Source organism: Cardiocondyla obscurior, linkage group LG04 (assembly GCF_019399895.1).
Source record: "Cardiocondyla obscurior isolate alpha-2009 linkage group LG04, Cobs3.1, whole genome shotgun sequence".
NCBI classification, from domain to species: Eukaryota; Metazoa; Arthropoda; class Insecta; order Hymenoptera; family Formicidae; genus Cardiocondyla; species Cardiocondyla obscurior.
The window spans coordinates 4,576,642-4,595,460 of record NC_091867.1 but is presented as its reverse complement, the minus strand read 5'-3'; the positions used below and the strand labels follow the sequence as shown (position 1 = coordinate 4,595,460).

At 43.6% G+C, this 18,819-nt stretch overlaps 1 protein-coding gene across 14 annotated transcripts in view; it reads right to left on the bottom strand.

Moving 5' to 3' along the window:
* Rg (A kinase anchor protein rugose) overlaps nucleotides 1-18,819 on the bottom strand; it is a 266,288-nt gene that overhangs the window by 30,330 nt on the left and 217,139 nt on the right. The window lies entirely within an intron of this gene.

Sequence of the window (18,819 nt, the reverse complement as noted above, 5' to 3'; positions counted from 1 at the left end):
GCCGCTTTACAATTAACGATTAATGAATCTTATAAATTGATGACATAACTAACAACGGATACATCATTATATTAAATAAAAAAAGTGGAACGTATCCCTCCCCTTTTTTTACGTGTAAAATACCTAATGTAAATGCCTAATGTCAGATATTTAATTAGCTTTCGATAAAGTGCGAGGGAATCGTAATGTTTCTAAGGTGGTGTAATGATATTGGCAATCTTGGCGGAAATAAACTCATTAGATTGCGAGCTAAACGCACGGCGACGGTTAACACGTAAGGCAATCTCGCGAAACGAGATTCGTGCGGGATCATTTTCAATTAATAGATGTTACGGCGTTTTGCAAGCCAGCTGCCGCGTGAGCACATGTTTCAGAGACACTTTACTCAAAGCTTAAACGGAAGTAACAAATGATTTTGCACGCGCAGTAGATTTGAGACCGTGCGTCAGTTATAAAGACTCGTCTTGGCTGGCGTAAATGACCGTGCAACTGGCACCCATTCAAACAACAATTACTAATAACTGTGTTTACCGAACGTGCATCAGAGAAACTTCAAATATTCCCGTCTTTAAACATAATCTCGTGATGAATAAATTCCTTTTTCACGTTAACGTTGACCTTATAATTTCAGATATTTATATCGGAATCAATGTTACGCAATACACTTGTTTTTTGTGTACATGTATATGCGGGACAGTTAATAAAAATGCGTATAAAACGAGCGTACGAGAACGTAGAAAAATCAAAGTTTAATACTGTTTGTACATAAAAATACGAATTATTAAAAGTTAAATGAGAAAAATATCTATGTCGAGACCTAGATCTAGTATGTATGTGTTATCTTTGTTTATTTCTAATGAACGTATAAATAATTTCCTAAGAAGCAATAATTAAATTCGCAATTAAACCAGCAAAGCGAGCACAGTCAGTCGCGTGAATTACTTACGAGTTAGTTCTTAAAACGAGAAAACACGTTAAAGAGACATTGATTTACTTGATAATATGTAAAAAAGTGAAATTTATACTTATAGTGGTTTTGTATGGATCACTAAATACATGTAACATGTTCGAGAGCAAAAAGTATTTGCAACATGTCCTGAACTCGCGTGAAAATAAGTCAAGTTTTTGTTAATAATGTATAACGATTTTAATTGCTATCTCGTGTATTAATTTTTTTTTTCTTTTTTTTTGGCACATCAAGTTGCGTATCAATTAAATATTAAAAGTGAGCGTGTAAGTCGTTATTATTAGATTTACTTCACGCTCCGTAGCGACGAGTAACGAAACTCTCTCCGCGCTAATATCTCGAGCAGTGCTTTTAAATTCAAACACCACGTGCTGGTTGCACGTCGTAACTTAGTGACACGGTTGCAATTCGACCCGAATGCGCGACGACTTGTATGAACAAATTTACATGCTTATCGGTTTATCACCGTAGCTCGCGAGACGGCTGACGTGCGGCTGTTTCATAAACCGGCAATAACAACAAGAAAGCCATAACTGATTAGAAGCAGAGCAATTACAATAAATTATTATTCATAACGACAAACTTAATCGTTAGGCAACGTGATAATAAAATATGATCGCTGTCAATTAAATTACATGCAAACCTATCAATAATCTTGTTGTCGCGATATATCGATCTAGCATTAATTACATTTTTGCAACTCAATCACTGTCTGCCAATAACGACAATGCGTCGCTCAAGAATTTATTCCCGTCTGTAATACCAATATTGAACGGTTGACTAATTTTCCGTAAACTTCACATTTATTAATAACATTATTTATGAACTTGATGTACATTTAAACGTTATACGCGAAAAAAAGATCTATACGAAAAGCGAAGAAGCAACGAGGGGACTGAGAGGTAGATCTGCAAGATGCAAATATATTTGGTCGTTCTTTTCTTTTACGTTTACGATATTTTACAAGAAAGAAGTTTTATCGTTGCATCGGTCGCACTTTCTCGAGTTCGGCGCGGATTGCACGAAGCAGCGCGAGACAAAGGCAGAAATTCGCGAAAACAAACATTGTAATTGGCGAAGGGACAGGAAGAGGATGGCAGCGGACAGAGACAGAGGGGAAGATGTTCGCAAAGAAGTCGAAGCGTAGGCCGTGGATCCGTGATCCTCACTCCACGCCCGCGCGCGGATGCTTGGTACGAGAAAGCCGGCACCGATCCGGCTCTCCTCCCTCTTCGGGGTTGGTCTCCTCGGTCAGCGCGGACCTCTCCCGCTATAAAACGTTCAGATAAAGCTGCGATGTTTATATGCAGAGATCGCGGCAAGAAGAAGAGAGAGGAGTGCCGTGTAGAAGGAGAGATATACCTGCCGGCCGCGCGCGCCGACAAAATAATAAGACAAAAGACGCCGGGGGTGGACGACGGTGAAGCGAGGGGAGAAGCGGGATGATGCGATCAGGTAGAAGAGAGAGGAGGAAGAAAGAGGAAACGAATCCTGGCGAGATAGGGCCGTGCGACCGTGCGAGGATGGGGAAAGAGAGCTGTACCGCGGACACGGTGGATGCTGCAACGCACGAGAGAGAAGAGGGGACGAAGGGTGCCGAGGGACGACTAGAAAAGGAGGAAACCGGACAGGAATGCACGGACGAATGCGTCGTGTTACGGGCTACCCGACCGCGACGCTTATCTCGCGAGAGAGTGAGTGAGCTCTCATTAGAATCTCCTCTCCGCTTAGCTCGACCGGCTGTAAGGATGCGTGGACACGTCGACTGAAACGGGATTATTGTACATTATACATATATCCGTAATTTGCGTTTATCGAGATGCGAATGGTCGAACGCCACGCGATCAACGTTTGTCTCCAAACGATTTCCACAGAAAAATTAATGACCATTCGAGATTGCAGAGTACCTTTTATCTCTCGCGATAAAGTAAAATACGGGGAACGAGCGTAAATATAGTAATAATAAAATTTTTTCTTATTTCGTCGATTAAAAAGCAGCCTGTACAATTTTTTTTTTTTTTTTTTTAAACAATGGCAACTAAACAGATTTTTGTCGCCAAAAATTAAAATTGTTTGGCTATCAAATTCGGTCCATTAATTCATTCACATCCTGCGTGGATATCTTTTAATTTCTCTTAGCGACACCGGAGTTTTTTACTCACGAAAGGCGCCGTACATGTGTGTATATTTTATATCTCCGCTTTCAAAGCTCGAGCGCCTATACGTCAGGTCGAATTTTGGGCAACTCATCATACTCTCGCTGTGTCTCAATTTTATTAGACCCTCGACCGAGCGCTTTTTCTAAAAGAGAAATAAAAAAAGAAACTAGAGGAGCAGGAAAGCGTCTAACCTACCAGTAACGCGATACCGTCCGTCAAATTTTTTCCTCTCTTTATGCACGCGTGAGTTTGTAAGACACCGCAAGAGCCGCGATGGAGGAACCGAGGCGGGATTGTAAAAATAACGCGGGAGCGTTAGTTGACCCGGCCCAAATTACGCCCGCAAATCGCGTCGGAAAGAAAATGTAAACATCGCCGCCGGTATCGTGAAATATTTTCCTGCATTCAATAAATTGAAAACAATCGCGTAATTTACATCGCGGAGAGACCGAGAAAGAATCTTCTGCATAAATCGTCCGAATTTATGGACCGCTATCGCCCGATACCTGTTGGTAACGTGTACCAATGGTTGTCAGTCTCTAATGTATTCACGTTTAACATTCGTAGAAGTCGTTTATAAATTCGGAGGGCCGGCAAAATAAAAGAAAAGACCCATTAACGCGGTGCTGTGATAAATTCTAATCGAGGCTAGAGCCGAATGCGCTCGCGTTTTAAAGAAAATATGAAAAACAAAGATAGCTCGGTCGTTTTTCTAAGCGATATATTTAAGTGTTCACCTCTATCGAAAATTTTTATATAACGTTCGGCTTATTTTGCCAGATGATCAAAAAGCTCGTAGCGATTTGACCCGTTTCGCGATGAAAGTTATCTCAAATGCGGCGGGACTTCCCTTGCTTTCGGTCTCAGGGTCGCATGTGCGCTCTTGCACCCGCGATATTCACCCCGTAACTTAAAAGCACTTACTACCAGCATTATCCTACCGAGGCTTACAGCTTTATGAGCAAAACCACTTAGTGTATCGCGGCCGTGTCGGCTAGGGTCATTGCGTGCTGACCTGCAACATTGATGAGGACGCCGAGGGAAGCAGCGTGCGCGCCTTGAATGTGCGTCGGAACGTCGTCGGCACGCGAGATCGCCGCGAAGGGTAGCAGGATTTCGTGCAACGTGAAATCGAGTTAGCATTCTGACACGCTCTGGAAAGTTTACGTTAATCTTCGTGTACACGATCCTTCCGACAAGAGACTTTCTCTAGTCGCAGCACGATTTTATACATAATTGACCAGGCACGGAGTTGCGCTTAGCATAACTTCGGGAGTATCGAAATTAGCTCGGGACACTTGAAAAAAATTGAGAACGCACGAGTTTCAGGGACTTCGAGAGTGAGCCTACAAGGTCGTCGAGCTATCAGCGACGAGTCGGAGATTGACTATTAAAGCCCACGTCCACGCTACCGCAACTACGTTATTACGCCCGGTTGCGCGGAAACAGCGAGAAATCACCCACACACGAGAGAGCGCGATGAGAGACTTGCATCCACCATAAGTGACTCAATATTAACGTGAAAGATAAGCGAAACGAGCGCGAGGGTATATCGAGGGTTAATAAGATAAGCTAAGAGCCGTTAGGTAATCTCGCCTTCATTCGAGGTTCGACGCGAGGTGTTATCACAGAGCCAATAATCACACTACTTTGCGTACAGCTTTAACGAGCATCGCTTACCGACACGATCAAGTTCGCCGTTAAAACTACAGAGTAATCGCGATAAATGATTTTCTTACGATCCACGTCAGATGCGTGAACCGATCCTCTCTGCCTCGCGAACACATTTCGCCGACGGTCCGCGATAAGCTGACACTGAATTCGCTTGTCGATAGACGTGCTCTTTATTGCCCCGAGGAATGCGAAATTAATGGGATTTTTCAATAACATCCGAGCACGAAACTGGTCTCGTTTTATGGCCGCCCCGTTCCGAATGGCGCAGATAACGACGCCCGAGTGGGTGAGAAAAGTGTCCCGGGCATCCGGTGATCTGGTTAACGTCCTGACGCGAGGGAGAAAGAGACAGCGACCCGACTGTGGACGCAGGAGGTGCCTGATGCATGCGAGGCGGCGAGCTTTGTTCTACAAGAAGTCGCCTCTTCTTTGGATACCGAGGGCCTTCTCCCTTTCTAGTACACGCACCGCTGTCCGAAATCTATTAGGTCCCGAATGTCTCTCGGGACATTTTACTAAATCAAATGGGAGCGTAGAGAGCGCGAGAGCTCCCGAACGCAAACTGCCTTTAAATTTCCAAGTGGTAATTTTGTTGTGATCTCCCGAAAGCGAAACGTATGCGCCATTAAGTGCTTCTACTTCCGGAAGAGAAACGCTTTTTCTATCTTTTTTTGTTTCCTCTTTTTGTAGACAAGCCTAGAAATCGGCATCGGGCAAATAAACAATTTTCGAGTTTATTTTTAGATTACCACGTTTGTTTGATGACAAAATGTTTCTTAATTTAATATTTTTTTTAATTTTTTACGTACTTCCTCGTGCTTGGTAACTGTCGAACTTATTAAATTTGCAAAGAAACGCAGAAGAGCTGCAAATTACTTCGCCACGTGGCAACGTAATTTTTTGTGAAACGTAATTCCGTAAAAACTTGGAGGAACTCGCGATGGCTATATTTCACAAGTAAATTCTTGCAGCTCCGGGCAAATTGATACAAACGATCGCCACCTCGGCGGTACTCAATCCGATAAAACGCCCGAGGACAAAATGTTATGATAGCCATCGTGCGCAATGAGAAAGTTTTATCGCGCACGGTGCCCCATCAATAAACGAAGCTTTTACGCGAGATTAAAAGATAAATAATTCCGCAAAACGGAGTATTCATATAGATCCCCGGGCGCTGTATTCGCGACGCTAATAGACGTTATACGAAAGGCTCTTGCGCTTCTAATTCCGAGCGAAGAAATTTAATCGTCCACCCCGAACTGCTGCGACCTCGGTAATATCGTTAATACTGAAAGGGGTAAAGGACGGCCTAAGTGCACGCGCAACGCAATCTATCACCACGATAAATTGATCTCTTTTAACTCCCGTCGCATTAAATCCATTTCTTTCTCGATTACGCATTTAATTTTTTTATTCTGTTCGAAGTAATTAATTAAAAGTATTTCTTTATCATTCATACCTAATAAATTATTATCTCACTAACAATATGCGCTGTGGAAAAATTCTTAAATTTAACAATGCGAAAACTGATAATATGTAAAAAAGGAACCGTGATGTGCGTAATGCAACTCGGATGCTAAATAATGTTAATTCTTCTCGATAAAATTCGTGACAACCTGTCGCGTTCGAACGAATCGAAACGCATTACGTCAAATCGCCGCGAATCCGAATTTGATTAGTTTCGGGGGAGAGGGAAGGGTAGGTGGCGTCGACCCCTGCGAGTCTGCGCGAGCGGAGATTTATGTTTGCAAAGTGCGCCCTGCACGACGACGTGGGGAGAGGATGTTCCGGTGGAGCGCGGGCGGGAATAATCGGCAGTCATTCGGCTTTTCCCGAGGGAGACCCGGCCGAGTTTGTGGGAACGCCAACAAGAGGGACGGCGAGAGAAACAGCGCTTCGAACATCACTCTATTTCTGGGACAAGGGAGTGCTGCGGGACGCGAGAGGCAGAGGGTTTGCAGGATTGATGCATCCTTTCGCTTGAATTATCACCGCGAGTCCTACGACTTCCCAGTCCACCCCTCCTTTTTTTTTTATCTTTTTTCCGCCCTTTTCCTAGTCCTTTTCGCGCCTGCTCGACCACCGTCGCTCTTCAGCGTCAAGTGTATCGTCTGTTTACGCTCGTATCTTCAAAGACGGTAACCGCCAAACTATTTTACGAAGCACCCTGTGCGCGTTCTGTGAAAGCACGCCTTGGGTACTCTTTTTAAGTGTCGGTTATAACTACGAGAAGCGTAACATACATGCAAGCTTCTTTATGCGTGGCATCTAACGCCACATCGTTAACCACCTCGTTATGCGATAATGTTACTCACCGATAACTGCAGACCCAGGGCTCAAATAATTGTCGTATGATACGTATGTCTATGTACTCACCTGCAAACAGAAAAACATAATATTTTAGAGATGACTGTTGAATATTCTATTATTTATACATTTTTAATTAAATTAATTACAAATAAATTATTTATTTAAAATTAAAAATACGCCCAAGCCTCAGGTCTAAACTTGTAATTTTGACGGTATTTCGCACGTATCGCTCGTAAACTCTCTCCCGTGAAATTTCGCCTTTCAATGCGAACTACTCGCATCAATTCTCTCGCGTGCAGCTGATAAAAATAAACTTTTTAATCGCAACGAAAGATTCGTATTCCTTTCTCGTTCGTATTCTGCAACACCGTGAATACTAAATAGACTGCAATGTTCGCTGAACCTCTAAAGTGTCTGGTTTATGGACGTCTTTTAAGAAAAATAATAGTCACGAAGAATGCAACGGAATGACCAGTAGTCGCTCACGTACGAGACGACGTTAACAAGTTAATGTTTCTCTGCAACTCATTTAAACACAGTCTGGCCTTTTAACTTCGTAAACTCTGGCTAATTCTACATTTCACTAACGTGTTTCATTGTATTAGTCCACTACAAAATACAAATTTTAATAATTGCTCCAGTTCCGCAAGGTATTATTTTTTTTAATGCACACAACGCTCGCAAGAAAAAAAATCAGATATGCCTTATTGTTTTTTTTTTTTTTAGTTTAATGTAAATAGTAATTAAATAAAGTTATGCTTCTTAACCAATTATTATCCACAAGATTAATTTACAGCGAGAATTCGTACGTAATAAAAATTCAACCGAAGGGTAGAATCTAAATCAATCTATATTATAAAAATATTAGTATTGTGTGTGTTCTTCGAGAAGAGAGTGGGCGGTTCACGCGGGACAACCTCGGGCGACAGAAGATTAAATCGGTGTCGATTTCTATCTGACTTAAGAGAAAGAAAGAGAAAGGAAAAGAGTTCTGTCTTATTATCCAATTAAATAAAGCTTCTTTTCGTTCTTCGATTATTGGATTTAATTATAGAATTATTATCTTTAAGATTAAAAAAAAAATTCAATCTTTCTAATACCTTATAAAAATACAGAGTCGCGCGCGAATATTAACGTTTTACAAATATTTTTCGTCACTACGTGACGTCTATCGACAAGCTGCCAACAATTAATCCGGGCGAACAACAACGCGTAGAACACGACGGTAATTCTACACCCAAGAACCCCCAAGTTCAAGCATAGAAAGCAACCAGGGTGGAAAAAGCGAGGAGCTAGGCTTGATCTCGTATCATATTTCGTGTTATTCAAATACCAACAATGCCATTAAAGGATTTCTCTGGTAATCCTTTCCTCGCAGTTGGCGAGAGAAGAGCCAATGCTGCACGACGAGAACACCGAATGGCACAATGCGCGTCGGACAATCTGCTTGGAATAAACGGACGCGAAACAGCCGCGGAACAATGCGACTAAGCCTATCTGCAATCTTTGTTCTTGCCGATCAGCCAAGTTCCCTTCAGCTACGCCAGTAGTTCTCTACGAGATATCGCGACATTTTCTAAAGAAAATTCGAATATCGAATTGGTTAAATTATTTAAAATAAATGGCAAAGTATTAATATTTGAATTTTTATATAGAAATATAAAAGGCTTTCTCAGCAATTTATGCGTAAAGTAATTTAACTGTCAAAAACGACTAAAATATGTACTGCTATTATTTTGTCACTTTACGTATCGGCTCGCTGGCTGATTTCGAGATAGAAACCGGTGATCAGATGGGGATGAAGTCATCGCCAGCAGAGCATCCCTAGTTCGACCGTTGATTCGGAAACAATCACATTATATTTTGTACATCAAGTCCTGTCTACCCTCACGACTTCGATACTAAACTCCCCTCCGGAGCTAACCGGACTAATGTAATGTAATGATCCCTTATTCCTTTAAGCTAGAAACAAATGAACGCCTAAATTCGGTTACTTTAATTAAGTCATTTTCAGATAAAACAAAGTCTCTTTTAAAAATATATTAGCCGTAAAAATTTTTTTTCTTTTTTAAAAGATTTTTGCATTCAAAATAATCGCGTGTATACTTTTCAAATGTAAAAGAAAATCATGGATTTGTTAGCCAATGTGTAGACGAAAATAAAGGGAAAATTAATGAATAATACAAGCGAGTTTTGTGCACAAGCCGGTCGTTGAATTCGCAATAAATTCCGCTGAAGATGATGGGTTATGCTAGGGGTCATTAAGTCGTGTATTATAAATGCATTAAATATTCCGCGGCGATGGGATGAGTCAGAATCTCCACCAGCAACGAAAAGCCGGATTCTGAGAGGGTGGCAGGTGGCGCTAATTTTACGGGCCGGCGGCTGTGACGGATGTAACGAGACGCAGCTTCGAACGCATTCTGCGTGAGCGTTCGTCACACGTGGTCGCTTCACTGGGCACGATGTCATGGCTTGTTTTATGGGAACTCGGGGGTGTTCCGAGCACGAGAAAATCAAAAATCATCCCCCTCACAGCATTACGCAGCAGAGGATCACACTCAAAAGATTAGAAATAAAACTAAAAATAAGATAAAAACATAAATCTGTAAAAATAAATTAAATTTTTTGTAAACTTTTTACTTTACACGCGCGAAAAATAATCTTCAGTTTATAAAAAAATATTGCGTTGCCGGAGCATTCTACAAAGACGCGTGCGTGGTCCCCAAAAACTACCTACGTTCACTCGTGACGTTCAACTTTCACGGATAACCGTGTTACTCGAGTTGAATCATCGGTAGCGAGATTCCACACGCCAAGTTGTACCCTGAATTTTAGTGAAATATGACCGCTGCGGTCATCTTCTCAGGAATTCTAGGCACGCATTAAAGTCACGGTCGAGTTGACTAAAACTCCATAATAAAAAGAAACGTTTTCTATCGGAGCTATCACTAATTATCGTCACCTGGCCGATCGCAAAGTGGCCAGATTGCCGACGAAAATAAACCGTGTTACGCGTTTTATTTGACTCGGGTGAGCCAGTATCCTTTCGTACGACGAAAGGTGTTCCTAGATGCGGCTCGATACGACGGGAGCTATCGCGTTGGAGTTTTCCTAGGTGTTTTACCTCTAGCCAGGTAGGTACGGACGGTGCGCGTGGCTCATTAGCACTAATGAGTAATGAGTCGATGATTAGAGGAGGCGGTCCGGAGGCGTGGCGCCACCTTGATCTCGCCGACGAAGCGAAAAGTAAACCCCGTTGCCCGTTCCTCCGCTTTCTTCGCCGTTCTCTTTTTGCTACCTCCGCCTCGTCTTATTCGCGTCTCGTATTCTTCTTGTTTTAAGGCTCTTCGTGGCCGGCCGGCCGGCCGCAGCTCCTCCGAGCCGCATCGCGGGACGGCTGACGTTAAAGTACGACTAGGATCTCGCCGGGCCACGTTGACCGGTATCATGTTACCGAGTACTTTATTGGAGCAGGTATAAGAAAGGGGCACATTTGCCAAGTTTTTCATCGTACGCAACACACGTGCGCGCGAACGTTAAATTAATTCCGATACGCCGGTACGTTTCTTGGTGAGTTACGAACGTACGTTAATTTAGAACAATTTTTTTACGATCTAATGAAACAGCGAAGGAGAAAATCGAAGTAAACTGGATCGTATTCGTAGACGGTAATCTCTCGTGGCTCTAAAGAGAAAATCGGCGAAGATAAAAGGCATCGTTGGCCTGACCTGAGGCGTCGAGCCCGTGTCAAGATGCTCACGTCAATTCCGTCGCGGCTTCTCTGATGCCGTGCTACTCTGATTAGGTCGTTAAGTTTGCTAAGGCACCCATAAACCTTCTAATTTAACGAACGAAAATGCCTCGTCCACGTGCACAGCGCGATAAAGCGGGCGGCGCGGCGATTTAAGACCCTTCGAAGTTTCGCACAAGTTTGCGTGCCGGTTTTATCAGAACGTTCGCTCTCTCGTTGTAATTTGTAAAGCGGAGAATCGATAAAAATAGAATTAGAAAAATATTCTGTGAAACACTGGCGAAACGATGACGATAGGCAAAGTTGTTTACGTGATGCATATTATTAACCATTAAAACACCCTTCTAGTTTATAACGCAAGCTCGCGACATCAATACGCTGACGTACACGCAATCTCTTCAAACGTTTTTCATCTTCACTCATATACGAGAATACTTCTCGTTTGCAGTGTTAACCCGTGTACAAACACGAATTCAGGTTTATTAAATTATTAACTCAGACGAGATCTCAAACAACAGGATATTATTTTACGCTATAAAATCTGGATTTGCTTTCAAGTCAATATTTTTTTTTTTTTTTTTTTTTTTTTTAAACTACGAGTTTTACTACAATACTCCTACACTCTTATAAAGAACGAAATTCGTGATCCTCGATAGTAGATCGGCGCGACGTCGGTGTTTTTTTCATTCTAGTCTGGCGAATTTAACCGCGAGGTACTTGATGAGATGTGTGCGAAAAAGAGCTCACTCGTGGATAAAAGGAAGCGAGGAGGAAGCGAACGACAGAAACTACGCAAGAAAGAGCACGGAGAGAGAGAAAAAAAAAAGTTTTGACCGTGAAGTCGGTGTCCCGCGGCTAGTGTCAACGTTTGACTTTACGAGGGAGCTGGCAGGCATAAGAATGGGAGAAAGGCTAAGGCTCGCAGGGGTCCACGAGGTACAATGGCCACCCGTCGCGGCAAGACCAGCCCTCTCGACTCCCGGACAAGTTAATGTTATTCCGCATCATCCTTGTATAGTTGCGTTTCTATTAAATAGACGTCAATCATCCGATCTGGCGAAGATTTATGCTTCCCATTGGTAAACAGGGTGGGCCTCTCTTGGAGCGAAGGGACATGATTTTTAATAACGCCGCGAAGTCGCGGTTTCCTCGCGGAAACAAACGGGACACTCCTCTTTAAAGTCTTCTTTTAATTTCATAATTTTTCTTTTTTATCCCTCGGTGCGTTCAAGCAGGGACAGCTATTATCAATGTTGCCTGCTGTATAATTTGCTTAATAAGATTGTCATTAAGTAACGCGCGGATAAACACAGGCTTGTCAGGCGCTCGCGAATACTACGTTCACTTCGTAATGCGTAAGATATGCACGAAGCAAAGGAAGATTACCGAGAAATGTCTCGCGTGCAATCTCGCGGAAAACGATAGGTTAACCCCTTCCTTTGAAACACACCGCCGCCATCAGTCGGGATCCCTTAAGAAACGCTTCGTTCGACCCTTTTCCTTTTTCCAAGAGGGTAACTTGATCCTGTTATTCGCGCGGTAGAACTCACGAGTTGCCGTGCAGGATATGCCCATCCCTCCAATTTTTTTTTTTTTTTTTTTTTTGCTCGCGTTGTTTTCCTTAGAGTATAATATGCGTGAAGACGATCGGGTGGAAGATAAGTGAATCCCTTGGGTTACCGAGTCAAGCAGGTATCGAGGATGCACCGACAATGTACAATGCGCATATCATCAGTAGCCGAAGACGACGGTGTAAAAAAAATTATAAATATGCAAATAACGCGCAAGCTTAGCAATTTTCAACAGAGCACGTTATTATTAATTATTAAAAATTATTAAAAATAAAAAAATTTTTTTTAACTTTATAAAAATTATGTGGATATTAAAAAAAATTTCGCGAGAATAATAATCAGAAAAAATCTCTGAGGAAATCTACTCTAAACCTCGTCAACTTTGAAATTAATTTGTACATTTGTAAATTTTAAAAACAGTCACAAAAAATAATTATTTTTTATATAATTCCCCCTGAAAATCATAAAAAGACCGCGATCGGTTTCTTTTTTCATTCTCAAAATTCACGAGCGTCACGTTTAAGCTCACCCAGGGAAGTTTTTTCTTCGGTACAAGGTGTCACAGTCGAGAGTCGGTCTCCCTTCGCTACGGAGTACAACTGGAAGTCTGGCCGAGAGCCTGCCAGGTGACGGCGGCGCCTCGGACCACATCCATCTTCATGTTCGAGGCCTGTTTGGGTCTCATCCCTTCGGTCCCTCTATCCTCGTGCGGCTCACGAAACACAAGAAGCCCAGAGAGAGATGGAGAGAAGGGAGAGAGAGAGAGAAGAGAAACGGGAAAGGGAGACGAGAACGGGCTTGAGCTTGCTTGTTATTTATTAGGAGGTTCTCGTTAAGGTCCATCCGAGTCCGCGGGCCCGTGGATACGGCGGAGACCTGTCACACCCGCGTTATCTGACCGACCGCATTGTTTTAATCTCCCACCAAAACATCGTCGTCGCCATCGTTCCCCCCTTTCTCGTTTTCTTTCTTCAAGGTTCTCTCCACTGTGGCCTGCGCCCGTCGCGCGATGAACCTGTGCACGAGAGCTCTCGCCATCTTACCTCCGTCCTCGTCGCCCTCGTCGCCGTCGACACGGGACGAGGTAACCACGAGCTTCTCTCGTGAGATGCTATCGGGCCGCGGCGGTTTCTAGTCGGGAATATCGGTGGCAGGCAAAGATGCGGCGTGTTGTCTACCGTGGAGATTGATTACGTCGCCATCCGGGAATTAAATAAGCCACGCGATGGTTTCATCCGTAGGTGACGTGGCAGGTCTGTTCGGTCATGGGATTTTACCTATCTATAGTCTTATCATGAAAATTTACAAAGCTCTCGCAATATTAGAGCATCTGATAAAGGCTTTCTATTATCAAGAAATATTTAATTTGAGAAAAAAATTCTTTTAAAAAAAGACCATTACTTTATACTTGCGCAAGAAAGAATGAAAATCACGCCATATTTTATGTATGTGAAAGATTACGCGACTGGTTTCTCTACAAAACATTTTCTGCTCAGTTACTGCGAAGTTTTACACGCCTATAAACTTTTTTCACAGGTCATTCTCGAGATAACTTGCAGAATATTCATATCTGATTTTTAATCACCCATCGCTGTTTAGTACCCCGACCAGCAGTTTTATGGGCGTGCGTAAATTAAGTGATTTGAAGATACTATGATTTGGAGAATCACTGCTTATCGCTGTTGCATTCGCGATCTCGCGCGCGGTTTGCGAGGCGAAAGGTAATGGGCAATATCAAAGCAAAACGGATGACGGTGGCTGTTCACCCCGAAACCGCCTCTCGAAACTTGCATGTTACAGGCGTAATATACAGCTCGCGGTATATCACACCAGAATCGTGGACGTTTATGAGCGTGGCTGAAGGCATCCTTTGTGAAACGACAATATAGTACAATGTCAGGTGTCCCCGCGATATCGCGCACGCGGACAACCATTTCCTCGTCTACCTTGCTTGAACCTAACCACCCACTCGCATGCCGGCCGTCGCCACCGCCGGCGCAACTACCATTATCCAAGACCCGTCGCGCCGTTTCGCCCACACAACAAATCAAGCGAATCTTTTAATTGCCTGACATCTTTACGGCTCCTATAAAACAATGAATAGGTAGATTTCGACCGTGAGAGACGGAGAAACCGTGGCCGCGCGGATCATCGTCGTCAACGCGTCGGTATCCGACCTGGGACGGTGTATATCACGTTTACGGTGTCTTCAGGATTGTGCGCACCAAGCTGCCCCGCTGATCCGTGAATCCCCCGTGCGATTACGTCAGTCCCCGAACGGTCATCGGGGGTCGGATGCCGGTGCTCGTTCGGGGCCCCGGTTCTGCTACGGGCTGAGGCTGTGGAAACTCGGGACGTCGGAGCCGGGCTCTCTCCAACATCTTGAGAATTCTTTGCTGCTCGTACCTGTCCCAGGCCGGAGGATGTTTCACGGTAATGGTTGGTGCGGGAGACCGCGCGCAAATCGAGGCGAAAACAAGGCTCGTCGGGGACGTACACGTGCGCGCCACGCCGCTCCAAGTGCGGAAAACATGGTTTACGGTACGACAAGATTCAGTTTCAGTACAGGAATCCTCGCCTCTCCGGCCCCGCGAGCGCCCAGAGCGATGTCCTTATCTGGACCCGTTCCCGTGGCGTATACGCTGCACGAATATATTCCTATGTCGCGAAAAGAACGTCGACGTAATTGTCTATTGGAGGTCGTGGTAATTCGCGATCACCCGTGCTGACATTTACAAATTTTATCTCCCTAGAATCTCGTTCGAATTAATATTTTTCGCACAAGCGAACGAATGGAATTTCGTTTGCGTTCACACGGGACGACAAAGATATATTTTGATAGCGGTATCGCTAATAATTTTCGCGGTAAATTAAACGTATAGACATGTAATACACGTATATCATATATATCATAATTTTTTTGGGATAGAGTTACATACATAATTTTCTGTCATTACCAAGGGAATCACGTATCCCATTACATACCGTTAATAACTTTCAATAGTGATTGCAAAGTCGAGACTAATGTTAGATCAGGTTCGCAAAATAAATTTTATTTTAATTTCGCAGCATAAAAAATATTTTCTTATGCCATTGATTAAAATAATAAAACACACAAAGGCGATTAACGTAACAAATTTAATTTTGCCTATTGGGTTTTGTCTCGTGACCAGTCTTTGCGTCCAGTAGTCACGGCAACAACGACCAAACTTATGCCGGACAGTTCTTTCGACTTGCCATGACACGAAAGTTCAAGGTTGAGAAATAAATCAAACGTATTGAATTAAGAGAGCCAGTCGTATCGCAATTCATGCAATGATACTACTGGCGCATGCTATTAATAAAACCAGGTAATTAATGATCAACCGCGATCATTTTCGAACACTATTTCTTCAGACCGTTACGCACGATCGATAGATATATGACAACCGAACACGCTGCGTGATCGGTACAGAATTCTCGATGAGGGGGAACTATCCACGTCCGTCACTAATCATTCGCGCGGGAGTGTTGTACTTTGAGTAACAAGCAGCATCAGAAAGTATCGAGAAATAAAAATTAAAAATTAATCTCAAAAAAAAAAAAAAAAAAAAAAAATAAAATAAAATAAAATAAAAACACGAATGTAGACATTGTTATATTAAGACCAATCTCGAGACGAAAATAGACCCGAAATAGCATGTATATACACGGTATACATATTTATTCGACTCAACTACACGTTATCGCGGCGTTATGACACCTAAACATAAACTTTTTGTCTCGAGAAGCGATCGTTGACATGAGCCGCATTCGTTTGAAGTTAATACTTGAATCTATTAGTTTGTAATAAAAAACGTGAATACTGAGGAACCGAATAAAAAGTTCGGCTCCTAGAAGAATGGGGCTCTCTTGCTCTCTCTCTCTCTCTCTCTTTTTTAAAATTCAATAAAATACCTGATTATTTCCAACGCCACACGAACTTATTTAAAAGCATTGTTAATTTTGTTTTAATCAACAATAGCATAGAATTACGACAAAGCTGAATTTGTGTGATCAAACGCGATTAAAAATAATGTCCCGCGGTCCGGACATTATGTAACGAACATATCAATAAAATCATTTCTAAATGTCGGAGGAAAAGGTGGATCGTCGAGGGGCGCCAGTGATATAGTCCCGAAGATACTCCGTCCGTCGTTCGCCATGCGTCCGTTCAGCTTTGGCATTATGGTCACGGCGTCTGAGACCGCGGGGGGCGCCGGCGCCGGCGCGTAAAATCTCTGCGTTATGAGTCCCCCTTCACCCCGTACCACCGGTTGCCCGCCTCATCGTAGGGCCCCACGCCACGTCGGAGCCCGGCAACCACGTCGGTCCGCCACCTTGCCTCTCGCGCACCCCGTGGTCCACCTTCTCCTCGCCGCTGGAAGACATCCCGCTCTTCCGTGGCTTTTGTTTTAAGGTACCCCGAGGATCTACCGGTCGTGATAAATGATACCCTTCGAGACGGGATCAATCGATAAACCACGCGCGGCGACACGTTCTCCGACCGCGACAGAATTTGCCGACGAGATCGGTCCCCGAGATGACCGCAGAGGGGAGATCGACCATCGCACTTTTCTTCGGAACCTGAGTTTATTCTAACGACACGCGAAAAAAAAATGGGAAAGCGATTTAGCACCTGCCATATGGGAGATACGTCTGTGAAACAGGTGATTTCAATGCTCAGCGAGTGAGACAGTGGTCAAGCAAAATCGAGATTCGGTCACAACCGGCTGCTCGGTTTTTGCGAATCTATAACACCGTTCGAATCGGCCCGCTTATGATTTTGGGATACACGATCCGTGCGTTCGTATAGACGAACCCGGGCCCGTGTGAGTTTCGTGGGGAGGTATAATTGAATGTTTTGTATAATTAACCTGCGCCATAACTCAACGTACGTCGCGCCTCCAGCCGCGGGCGGACCTCCCTTCTTCTCCACGCACGCACCTTCACTCTCGAGGAAGGCATTTGTGTATTCACGTATGGACCTACTCGCGCGCGGTGTGGTATTATATACCGCTCCTTCAAATACTATTAAAAGCAAACATTGTAACAACGTGGTCCGATATGCATGAATAAAGATGCTGCGGCAACCCGTTCCGCGGATCTGCCAAGCACGTGCAGCAACGTAAAATGCAACCTGTCGCCACGAAATCCAAATGTGCAACACGGCGACGTGTGTTCAGTTTTTAAATGTTGCTTCATTAGTCGTTCAAGTACGTAAAATAAATAATCCAAGATAAAAAAAGAGAGAGAAAAAAAGAAGGATTAAATATAATTGTGTGACAAGAAAAAAAAAATGCAAAATAAAATAAAATAAAAAATTGACAAAGCTAAGAAAAAGGCAATCTGTGGATAAGTTATACCATAAGGTACAGAGTGCTGCGGTAAATTGACTCATGGCCGAAGAAAACTGATTTTGCATGTTGCATGACAGCGTGCCGAAAGCAGGCTTGGCGAACAAGCGTTCCCTTCCATCGATTCGTGCGGCCGGCTAACAACCGGATAATCATTGCCAAGAGAAGATGAGGAGGCAGCCTCTTGCAACCGGGATCTCCACGAAGTTCAACAAAACTCTCTCTCTACCACGCGTTTACACCGTTCTGCACTAAATGACGCCGGTATCTCGAAATCCCACAGCCTTTGCGGCGCGGCTATATCTCACAGGCATCTTTATGGCTGCTGCTTTGTGGGAATACCTGTTTACCGTCCGTACCGTTGCGGGCACAATCGTATGATTTACGCGTATCGGATATTAATTCGCTCGCGATCGCCGCTTTAGCGCGACACCGGCCACCGTTGCGCACGAATAATCCAGGGTAACGAGAATTAATCGAAGGCAAGGCGTAACGACCGAGCCATTCTTCGAGCATCGGCGCATATCGCGCGAACTCGATCGTATCTCTTCTCTTCGTTTTTATTGCCGATTTATAGAACAGATATAATGCAGGCCGCGTATATAGAGGCGAGTGAGAACGCCTTAATCCCGTGTTATGCTGGAGAAATAATGTTGTTCGATCAAGTAAGAGAGCAAGGATGCTCGCGGAGGCTCGCCTATTCGACTCGACGTATTTGTAAAATTATGAATTGCGCTTATGGTAATAGTTTGCATTCCGTTGTCCGTTTTCTCACTCCCTGCCTCCGGTCACGCGACTGTAATCAACCGTGTCATTATCCACACGGAGCTTGCGAAACGCATGCAATAGTTTATAAATTACTTCACGCACGCTCGCGAATTATCAATAATTGTATATATATAATTATATTACTGTATGAATTTTACGCGAGGCACTCGGTATGTGTCTTAACCAGCCTCTCATCAATTTACGTCCATTCAAGAATCAACTCCGCCAGATATACGTAACA